Raw genomic sequence first — 12305 nt, 5'->3', positions numbered from 1 at the left:
CTACTGACTTGGTGCAGGTTTTATACTTCATTTGGTGCATAACAGATGATTTTCTTTGCTACAAAGTTACTTGCTTTGGGCAGTCTGTGCTCTGTTTGAACACAGGTAATAGATAATCTTCAGCAATTTTCCAGATAAATGTTGTGAATTTGGAATAAATTTGGTAAATTTAGGGAGTGTATGTACAGAATGCACTTTCCATGGCAGGAAAACATGGAAGGTTTATTGCACAGATAAAACAAGTGTCAGTAGATCCAGATGTTCTTTCTTTTCATTGTACCTTGCATTAGCAAAATCTCAGGGCTAAAGCTACTATTTTACACGACACTTTGCAACAAGTTGAAAGTGTTCTTAATTATATTTGTGCAAATGCAACATGGTATCCTCAGTTTTGTAATATGCTAAAGTTGAATATTGAGGTATTCTCTGTGAATGGCCATATCATTCTCAAGTGTGTTTGACTGTTATAGGGATAAGTATTAGCCCAAATTTGATCTCTGAGAGAAGAGATGGTTAAATTTTGTGAAGAACAGAATTAGCAATGAGAATTATTGAAGGAATAGTTATATAGGAATGCTGAATTTCTATGTGATATAATTTCAAATCAAAATAACTTGAATATTTCTTTGCAAGGTAAAACTAAGTCTATATATAATATGAGGTAAAAAATCCAAGTACTTTGAAAAAAAAGCTATATATTTTTTTCAAAGCACTTCTTCAGCAGGAAATTTTGGAGGAATGTTTTCCCCACTGAACCCCAGTGAAAAGAATTCACTGATGAGTTCTTTAAAATAGAAAATTGGATGAATGGAAAAGGAAGTACAACACCTAACTGGAGAAAATAACTCCTTGAAAGGAACAACTGGGCAAGTGGAAAAGGAGATGCAAAAGTTAACTGAAGAAAACAATTTACTACTCTATGTGAAATCAAGGGGATGCCCATCAATAGGGCAATGGCTGAACAAGTTGTGGTATATGAATGTAATGGAATACTATTGTGCTATAAGAAATGATGAACAGGAAGACTTCAGAGAGGCCTGGAAGGACTTATATGAACTGATCCTGAGTGAAAGGAGCAGAACCAGGAGAACTTTGTTCACAGCAACAATCGCAATGTGCAAAAACTTTTTCTTGTAGACTTAGTCCTTCACAGCAATGCAAGGGCCTAAAAAATTTTCAGTGGACTCTTGAGGCAAAATGTCTTCCATATCCAGAGAAAGAACTATGGAATCTGAATGCAAAATGAAGCAGACCATTTTCTCTTATGTTATGGTTTGTTTTGTTTTATTGTTTCTCTCATTCACTATAATTCTTCTATGCAACATGACTAAGATGAAAATATATTTAATAAGAATGTATGTGTAGAACCTGTTAAAGATTGCATGTTGTCTCAGGAAGGAAGGGGAAAGGGTTGAAGGAAGGAGAGAGAGGGAGGGCCAAAAATCTAAGGTGCATGGAAGTGATTGTAGAAAACTGAAAAATAAATTAACTTAAAAAATTAACAAATAGTTTTCATTTTTTGAAATTATTAAGTACGTAGTTGTTAGATTTTTACAAAATAATATGCCTTCATTTGTGTATCAAATTATGCTTTCTTGAACGAGACCTTATTTGATTGAGACTAAATATTAATGTTGCCTTCCAAGATGGAAAGTTTCCCCACCACTGACCTAATGTATTCCATTGATCTACTCTCTATTTCTTAGCCAGTATGAAATACCTTGATGGCTGTTGCTTTATAACGTAGCTTTATATGTGGTAGGGATAGACCATCTTCCTTTACATTTTTTTCATTAATTCCCTTGATATTCTTGACCTGTTGTAATTCCAGATAAATTTTGTTATGATTTTTGGTAGTTTGATTGGTATGGCACTGAATAAGTAAATTAATTTAGGTAGAATTGTCATTTTTATTATTTTAACTCAGCCTATCCCTGAACAACCGATATTTTCCTCCTTATTTAGATCTGACTTTGTGTTTATTTTACTCGTGTTCATATAGTTCCTGTGTTTGTCTTGGAAGGTAGACTTTGATATGTTTTTATATTCTCTACAGATATTTTACATGAAATTTCTCTTTCTATCTCTTGCTGCTGGGCTTTGTTATTAATACATAGAAATGCTGATGATTTATTTGGGTTTATTTTATATCCTGCAAATTTGCTGAAGTTTTTTTATTATTTCAAGTGGGTTTTTACTTGATTCTCTACGATTCTCTAAGTATATCATCATATCATCTACAAAGAATGATTACTTTATTTTCTCATTGCCTATTTTAATTCTTTCAATTTCTTCTTCTTCTTTTAATCCTAAACCTAACATTTCTAATACAATAATGAATAAGAGTGGTGAGAATGGACATCATTGTTGCACTCATCATCTTATTGAGAAAATGTCTAGCTTATCCCCTTTATATATAATGCTCACTAATGGTTTTCGATAGATAATACTTATAATTGTAAGGAATACTCCATTTATTCTTATGCTCTCTAGTGTTTTTAATGGGATTGGGTGCTGCCTTCTGTAAAAATGTTTTCCTGCACCTATTGAGATAATTACATGATTTCTGTCAGTTTTGTTATTGATATGGTCAATTATGGTGATAGTTTTCTTAATATTGAACCCTGCATGACTGGCATAAATTCCTGGTCATAATGTATTTTCCTCATGATAATTTGCTCTAATCTCTTTGCTAATATTTTATTTAAAATTTTTGCATTAATATTCATTAAGGAAATTTGTCTATAATAGTCTTTCTCTGTTCGGGCTCTTCCTGGTTTAGGTATCAGCCACATATTTGTATCATACAAAGAATTTGATAGGAATTCATTTTCGCCTATTATTCCAAATAGTTTATATATTGTTGGAATTAATTATTCTTTAACTGTTTGGAATAATTCATTTGGAAATCTGTCTGTCCTTGAAAATTCTTTCTTAGGGAGCTAACTGACATCTTATTCAATTTCTTTTTGTGAAATGGGGTTAAGTATTTTATTTCTTCTGCTGTTAATCTGGGCAATTTCATTTCTGTAAATATTCATGCATTTCACATAGATTGTCAGATTTATTGGCACACATTTGGGCAAAATAGCCCTAATTATTGTATTAATTTCCTCTTCATTCATAGTGAATGTACCCTTTTCATTTTTGATACTGGTAATTTGCTTTTCTTCTTTCTTTTTTAAAATTAAATCAATAAAATGCTCATCTATTTTATTGGTATTTTGTTGTTGTTGTTGTTGTTCACAAAACCAGCTCTTAGTTTTATTTATTAGTTCAATAGTTTTCTTAATTTCAATTTTATTAACCTCTCCTTTGGATTTCAAAATTTCTAATTTGGTTTTTAATTGGGGATTTTTAATTTGTTCTTTTTCTAGCTTTTTTAGTTACATGCCAAATTGATTGATCTCTTCTTTCTCTTATTATGTAAGCATTTAGATATATAGAACTTTTGATATATTTGATTTTGGTATATTGTCTCATTATTGACATTCTCTTTGATTAAGTTATTAATTGTTTCTATGACTTGTTTGACCCTCTCCTTCTTTAGGGTTAGATTATTTACTTTCCACTTAATTTTTAATCTATCTTTCTAGGGTCCTTTATTACATATAATTTTTATTGTATTGTGATCTGAAAAGGATGCTTTTACTATTTCTGCCTTTGTGCTTTTGATTATGAGGTTTTTATGTTCTAATGCATGGTCAATTTTTGTGTAAGTGCCATGTACTATGCAGAAAAATGCATATCCCTTTCTATCTGCATTCCATTTTCTCCAGAGGCCTAGAATATCTAACTTTTCTATAATTCCATTCACCTTCTTAATTTCTTTCTTGTTTATTTTGTGCTTAGATTTATCTAGTTCTAAGAGGGGAACGTTGAGGATCCCGCTAGTGTAGTTTTGCTATCTAATTCCTCCAGTAATTCTTTTGACTGTTTTAGAAATTTTGATGCTATACCATTTGGTACACATATGTTCAGTAATGATATTACTTCATTGCCTATGTACCTTTTTAACAAGATGTAGTTTGCCCCTTATCTCTTTTAATTAGACCTATTTTTGCTTTTGCTTTGTCAGAGATTGATTGCTAGCCCAGCATTTCTTTTTTAACTTCAGTTGAAGCATAATGTATTCTGTTCCAGCCTTTTACCTTTGCTCTATGTGTGTCACTTTGCTCTATGTGTTTCAAATGTGTTTCTTATACACAACATATTTTGGAATTTTGATTTTTCAATCACTTTGCTATCCACTTTTGTTTTGTGGGTGAGTTCACCCCTTTCACATTCACAATTATGATTATTGTGTATTTCCCTCTATTCTATTTTTCCTCTGTTTATGCTTCTATTTCATCTGTGTCTCTGTCTTTCGGTCTCTGTCTCTCTCTTTGACTCTGCCCTTCATCAACAGCGATTTGCTTCTGATCACTACCTCCCTAAATCTGCCCTCCCGTCTATCATCCCTCCCTTTTTTCTTGTCCCCCTCCACTCCTACTTCTCTGCATGGAAATACTGATTTATATACCCAACTGAGTGTATATGTTATTCCTTCTGAATCAAATCTTATGAGAGTAAGGTGTAAACAATGTTCACTTCCTTCCCTCCTTTGCAATAGATCTTTCATGCCTCTTCATGTGATACAATTTATCCCATTCTGCCTCTCCCATCCACTTTATCCCAGTGCAATTCTCTTTTTCACCCTATTATTTTTTATATCTTCACCTCAAAATCAACTTATACCTGCATCCTCTGTCTATGTATACTTCTTCTAACTGTCCCAATAGAGATACATTCTTAAGAGTTACAAGTATCACCTTCCTGTGTAGAGATGTAAACAGTTTAACCTTATTAAATAACTTTTTTCTTTCATGTTTACCTTTTTATTCTTTTGACTCTTATTTAAAATTGAATTTTCAGCTCTGGTCTACTCATCAGAAAAGTTTGAAACACTCTTATTTCATTGAATATCTCTTGCCTTTCATGAAAGATTATGCTCAGTTTTGCTAAGGAGGTGATCCTTGGTTCTAATCCAGTTTCCTTTGCCTTCCAGAATATCATATTCCCAACCCTCTAATCCTTTAATATGTATGGATGCTGTGAAATTATATGTCATCCTGACTGTGACTATTTGATATTTGAATTGTTTCTTTTTGGCTGCTTGCAGTATTTTCTATTTGACATGAGAGTTTTGGAATTTGGCTATAACATTCCTGAGACTTTTCACATAGGGATCTCTTTCAGGAGATGATTGGTGGATTCTTTCAGTTACTATTTTATCTTCTGGTTCTAGGATATCAGTGCAGATTTTCTTGATAATTTTTTGAAAGATGCTATCTATGCTCCGTTTTTTTTTTTATCATGCTTTTCAGGTAGCCTAATCATTCTCAAATTATGTCTCCTTGATCTATTTTCTGGATCAGCTGTTTTTCCAATGAGGTATTTTACATTTTCTTTTACTTTTTCATTCTTCTGATTTTGTTCAATTAATTTTTGATGTCTCATAGAGTTATTAACTTTCCCTTGTCCAACTTTAATTTTAAGAAATTTTTTTCTTTTTTTTTTTTTGGAGGTGGGAGGCAAGGCTTTCAGGGTTGAGTGATTTGCCCCAGGTCACACAGCTGGCAAGTTTCATGTGTCTGTAGCCAGATTTGAACTCAGGGCCTCCTGACTCCAGGATCAGTGCTCTATTCTCTGTGCCACCTAGCTGCCCCAAGACGAGAAAAAACACCATGTCACATGCACAGGAGAACCTAGGAGAAGATACAGAATGTGTATAAATAACATTTCAAGAAAGCCTATACATTAAATACTATGTGTTATGTTGAAAGCTGTCCATTTTTTCTTTGCTTCCTTGTAGGTTTTCTCTTGTTCTGTGCTGTGCACTTCTTACTTTGTTCTTTTTTCCTTTCCTTCCCTCCACCCCCAAAGTTCCAATTGAGCATGGATATGTTCATATATAGATATTGACATATACATACATGTATACATACATATATAAATATATACTTTCCCTATGAGATTTTGCTCCTAATTTTGTATGTATGTTTGTGCATATCTCTTTTTTCCTATCTCTCCTACCTGCTACCTTGCCATCCTATTACTTAACCTACCCCAGTTCCAGTGATCCTTCCCTTGTCCTCTCATTCCCCTAAATATAAAGGCCCTTCTATATTCCCCTCACCCTTCCCTTTAAAGATCCCTACTTTATTTGCTCTCCTTCCTTATCCCCTTGGAGTTTAATTTCTAAGTTTAGAAGACTTTTATATTCTTTTATATGTATATGTATTTTCTCCTCAACTCATCCCCGAAGAAAGTAGGTTTCTAGATCTAACAGCCCCTCTCCCTTATCTAATTCTTCTGTGTTGATTCTTCTTCTTGCACTTCATTTGTATAAGATAATTAATCTTTTAACTGTTCTTGAGAAGTTTTATTTTTTGAAGTCATTTCATATTGAGGTCTACTACACCAATCTTTCTTAATAACTATTGAATTGCTAGTAACTATCTTTTTTATTATTATTATTTTTTAATGTTTAACAATCACTGCCATACAATTGAGATTTTATCCCCGTCACACCTACCCCCCACTACTCCCCTCCCTTCCCACGACTGCATACAATTCTGCATAGGTTCTACATATACTTTCCTATTGAGTACATTTTCACTATAGTCATGCTATGTAGTCAGACTAAAATAAATGGAAGAAATCATATAACAAATCAAAACATGATACACAAAAACATACACATACACAAACATGATCTGCTACATTCTGGGAATGACTTCCATATTTCTTTCTCTGAGTGTGGAAGGCATTTTGCCTTAGAGAACCACCACTGGGATTTTTTTTTTTAAGAAGTTCTTGTGTTATTATGAAATTCCAAGTCTACCAGAAAAAACTCTCACACACTGTGGTCGTTGCTGTGCACAAAGTTCTCCTAGTTCTGCTCCTTTCACTCAGCATCAGGTCATGTAAGTCCTTCCAGGCCTCTCTGAAGTCTTCTTGTTCATCATTTCTTATGGCACAATAGTACTCCATTACATTCATATACCATAATTTATTCAGCCATTCCCCAATTGATGGACATCCCCTTGACTTCCAGTTTTTGGCAACTACAAAGAGTGCTACTATAAATATTTTTGTACATGTGGGACCCTTTCCCATTTTTATGATCTCTTGGGGATACAGTCCTAGTAGCGATATTGGTGGGTCAAAGGGTGTGCACATTTTTGTAGCCCTTTGGTCATAGTTCCAAATTGCTCTCCAGAATGGTTGGATGCACTCACAGCTCCACCAACAATGAATTAGTGTTCCAACTCTCCCACATCTTCTCCAGCATTTATCATTTTCTTGTTCTGTCATGTTTGCCAATCTTATAGGTGTGATGTGGTACCTCAGAGTTGTTTTGATTTGCATCTCTCCAATCAATAGTGATTTAGAGCATTTTTTCATATGATTATAGATATCTTTAATTTCTTCTTCTGAAAATTGCCTGTTCATATCCTTTGACCATTTATCAATTGGAGAATGACATGTATGATTATACATTTGAGTCAGTTCTCTATATATTCTAGAAATGAGGTCTTTATCCCTGAGATTAGCTGTAAAAATTCTTTCCCAATTTACTACATCCCTCCAGATTTTGGTTGCATTGGGTTTGGTTGTGCAAAAACTTCTCAGTTTGATGTAATCAAAATTATCCATTTTGCATTTCATAATGCTTTCTATCTCTTCTTTAGTAAAAAATTCTTCCCTTCTCCATAAATCTGATAAATACACTATTCCTTGCTTCTCCAGTTAATTCATGGTATCAATCTTTATACCTAAATCATATTTGGACTTTATTCTTGTGTACAGTGTCAGGTATGGGTCTATGCCTAATTTCCGCCACACTGTTATCCAGTTTTCCCAGCAATTTTTTTTGAACAGTGAGTTCTTATCCCAGAAGCTGGAGTCCTTGGGTTTATCAAACAGAAGGTTGCTATATTCCTTGCCTACTGCGTCTTGAGTGCCAAGTCTATTCCACTTGTCTACCTCTCTGTTTCTTAGCCAATACCAAGTGGTTTTGATAATTGCTGCTTTATAGTACAGTTTGAGGTCTGGTAGCGCTAGGCCACCTTCCCAAACATTTCTTTTCATTAGTCCCTTTGATATTCTGGACCTTTTGTTTTTCCAAATGAATTTTGATATTATTTTATCCAGCTCTAGAAAATAATTGTCTGATAGTTTAATTGGTATGGCACTAAATAAGTAAATTAATTTAGGTAGAGTTGTCATTTTTATTATATTAGCACGGCCTACCCATGAGCAACTAATGTTTTTCTACTTACTTAAATCTGACTTTATTTGTGCAAAAAGTGTCTTGTAATTGTGTTCATATAATCCCTGGGTTTGTTTTGGCAGGTAGACTCCTAAGTATTTTATACTGTCTACCCTAGCTTTAAATGGGATTTCTCTTTCTATCTCTTGCTGTTGGACTTTGTTGCTGATATATAGGAATGCAGAAGATTTGTGTGGGTTTATTTTGTAACCTGCAACTTTGCCAAAGTTGTTTATTATTTCAAGTAATTTTTTACTTGAATCTCTTGGATTCTCTAAGTAAATCATCCTATCATCTGCAAAGAGTGATAATTTAGTTTCTTCTTTGGCTATTCTTATTCCTTCAATATCTTTATCTTGTCTAATTGCCACAGCTAACATTTCTAGTACCATATTGAATAATAGTGGTGATAATGGACGTCCTTGTTTTACCCCTGATCTTATTGGGAATGCATCTAGCTTATCCCCATTGCATATAATGCTTGCTGAAGGTTTTAGATAGATTCTGCTTATTATTTTGTGGAAAGTTCCCTTTATTCCTACGTTCTCCAGTGTTTTTAGTAGGAATGGGTGTTGTATTTTGTCAAAAGCTTTTTCTGCATCTATTGAGATAATCATGTGGTTTTTGTTAGCTTTGTTGTTGATGTGATCAATAATGCTAATAGTTTTCCTAATATTGAACCAGCCCTGTAGTCCTGGTATGAATCCTACCTGATCATAATGTATTAATCTCATGATAAGATGCTGTATTTGTTTTGCTAAAATCTTATTTAAAATTTTTGCATCTATATTCATTAGGGAAATTGGTCTATAATTTTCTTTCTCTGTTTTGTCTCTTCCTGGTTTGGGTATCAAAACCATATTTGTATCATAGAAAGAATTTGGGAAGACTCCTTTTTCCCCAATTTTCAAAAATAGTCTATATAGTATTGGAATTAACTGTTCTTTAAATGTTTGATAGAATTCACTTGTGAATCCATCTGGCCCTGGAGATTTTTTCCTAGGGAGTTCATTGATGGCTTGTTCAATTTCTTTTTCTGAGATTGGGTTGTTTAAGTATTCAACTTCCTCTTCTGTTAATCTGGGCAATTTGTATTTTTTAAAATATTCATCCATCTCGTTTAGATTATCGAATTTGTGGGCATAAAGTTGGGCAAAGTAGTTTCTAATTATTGTTTTAATTTCCTCCTCATTGGAGGTGACTTCACCCCTTTCATTTTTAATATTAGTAATTTTATTTTCTTCTTTTTTTTAATCAGATTGACCAAAGGTTTATCAATTTTATTAGTTTTTTCATAAAACCAACTGTTGGTTTTATTTATTAATTCAATAGTTTTCTTAATTTCAATTTTATTAATCTCTCCTTTGGTTTTCAGTATTTCTAATTTGGTATTTACTTGGGGATTTTCAATTTGTTCTTTTTCTAGCTTTTTCAACTGCAAGCCCAAGTCATTGATCTCCTCTTTCTCTATTTTATTTATGTAAGCATTCAAAGATATAAAACTTCCCCTAATAACTGCTTTTGCAGTATCCCATAAGATTTGGTATGTTGTCTCACTATTGTCATTCTCTTGAATGAAATTGTTGATTGTTTCTATGATTTCTTCTTTAACCCAACCCTTCTTTAGGATTAGATTATTTAGTTCCCAATTGATTTTTGGTTTATCTTTCCATGGCCTTTTATTACATGTAATTTTTAATGCATTATGATCTGAGAAGGATGCATTGATTATCTCTACCTTTCTGCACTGGATTGTGAGATTTTTATGTCCTAGTACATGGTCAATTTTTGTAAATGTTCCATGTACCACTGAGAAAAAGGTATATTCCTTTCTATTCCCATTCAATTTTCTCCAAAGATCTATCATATCTACCTTATCCAGACTTTTATTTACCTCCTTAACCTCTTTCTTGTTTATTTTGAGGTTAGATATATCAAGTTCAGAGAGGGGGAGGTTGAGGTCCCCCACTAGTATAGTTTTGCTATCAATTTCTTCCTTCAACTCCCCCAACCTCTCCTCTAAGAATCTGGACGCTATCTCACTTGGAGCATACATGTTTAGTAATGATATTGCTTCATTGTCTATGGTGCCTTTTAGCAGGATATAGTTTCCATCCTTATCCCTTTTGATTAGATCTATTTCTGCTTTTGCTTTGTCTGAGATTAGGATTGCTACTCCTGCCTTTCTTACATGAGCTGAAGCACAATATATTCTGCTCCATCCTTTGACCTTTATCCTATGTGTATCCCCCCATTTCAAATGTGTTTCTTGTAAGCAGCATATTGTTGAATTATGGCTTTTAATCCATTCTGCTATCCGTCTCTGTTTTATGGGAGAATTCATTCCATTCACATTCGCAGTTATGATTACAATCTGTGTATTTCCCTCCATCCTCTTTCCCACCATTTGTGCTTTTAGCTCTCCTGTCTCCCTTCTCCTCCTCAATAGTATTCACTTTTCACCCCCTCCTCCTGCAGCCTTCCCCTCCTTCTTTTAGCCCCCCTCCCTTTTACTCCCCTTTACTCTTATTGCTTCTTCCCTCCCTTTTAGCCTCCCTCCCCTTTCTTCCCCCTTCCCCTCCTACTACCTATAGAGCTAGTTAGGACTATCTACTTAAGATTATTGTTCCCTCCTTTAAACAAATCAGATGAGAGTACCTCTCAAACAATGCTCATCTCCCTCCCCTCCTTCCCTCTACTATAGTTTTGTACTTCTTCCTGTGGTGTAATTTGCCATTTTCTGCTTCCTCCTTTTCACACCTCCTATTATAATCCCTTCTCATACTTAAATCATATTTTTGACATGACATCATTTACTTTATACCCATTCCCTCTATGTATATCCCTTTTATCATAATAGCTGCACAGTTCTCAAGATTAACAGGTATCATCTTCCCTTATAGGGAGGTAAACAGTTTGCCCTAATTGAGTAACAAGTTTTTGTTTTTGTTTTTCCCCCCGTTTACCTTTTTATGATTCTCTTGAGACCTGCATTTGAAGATCAAATTGTCTATTGAGTTCTGGCGTTTTGGTCAGGAAGCTCTGGAAATCCCTTATTTCGTTGAATGACTTTCTCCTTGCCTGAAATGTTATGCTGAACTTTGTTGGGTAGTTGATCCTTGGTTGAAGTCCCAACTCCTTTGCCTTACGGAATATTGGGTTCCAATTCTTTCGATCTTTTAATGTAGAAGCTGCAAGGTCCTGTGTGATCCTGACTGTATGTCCTTGATATTTGAATTGTTTCTTTCTGGCTGCTTGTAGTATTTTCTCCTTCACTTGATAGCTCTGGAATTTGGCAACGATATTTCTTGGGGTTTTGAGTTTGGGATCCCTTTCGGGAGGGGAATGGTGGATTCTTTCGATGACTATTTTGCCCTCTGAGTCTAGTACTTCTGGGCAGTTTTCCTTGATGATTTCCTGGAAGATATTGTCCAGACTCTTTTCTTCATCATGGGTTTCTGGCAGGCCAATAATTCTTAAATTTTCTCTCATAGATCTATTTTCCAGGTCAGTTGTTTTTCCAATTAAGTATTTTACATTTTCTTCTATCTTTTCATTATTTAGATTTTGTTTGACTGATTCTTGCTGCCTCATTGAGTAATTAGCTTCTACTTGCCCAATTCTAATCTTCATCGTATTGTTTTCTTCAGTTAACTTTTGCATCTCCTTTTCCATCTGACCAATTTTTCCCTTTAAGGAGCTATTTTCTCCATTTAATTTTTTGTACTTCCTTTTCCATTCGACCAATTTTCCCAGTTAGGTTTTGTGTTTCCTTTTCCATTTGATCAATTTTCCCAGTTAGGTTTTAGGTTTCCTTTTCCGTTTGATTAACTCTTCCTTTTAGGGAATTATTTTCTCCAGTTAATTTTTGAACTTCCTTTTCCATTTGTTCAGTTTTCCTTTTCAAAGTGATGTTCTCATCAGTGAATTCTTTTTTTATAATTTTAAAATCTTTGGCTAGTTTTTCTTCTATTTCCTTCTTCAGCTG

The sequence above is a fragment of the Notamacropus eugenii genome, chromosome 3, assembly GCF_028372415.1.
Source record: "Notamacropus eugenii isolate mMacEug1 chromosome 3, mMacEug1.pri_v2, whole genome shotgun sequence".
NCBI lineage: Eukaryota > Metazoa > Chordata > Mammalia > Diprotodontia > Macropodidae > Notamacropus > Notamacropus eugenii.
This window is presented reverse-complemented; position numbering follows the sequence as displayed.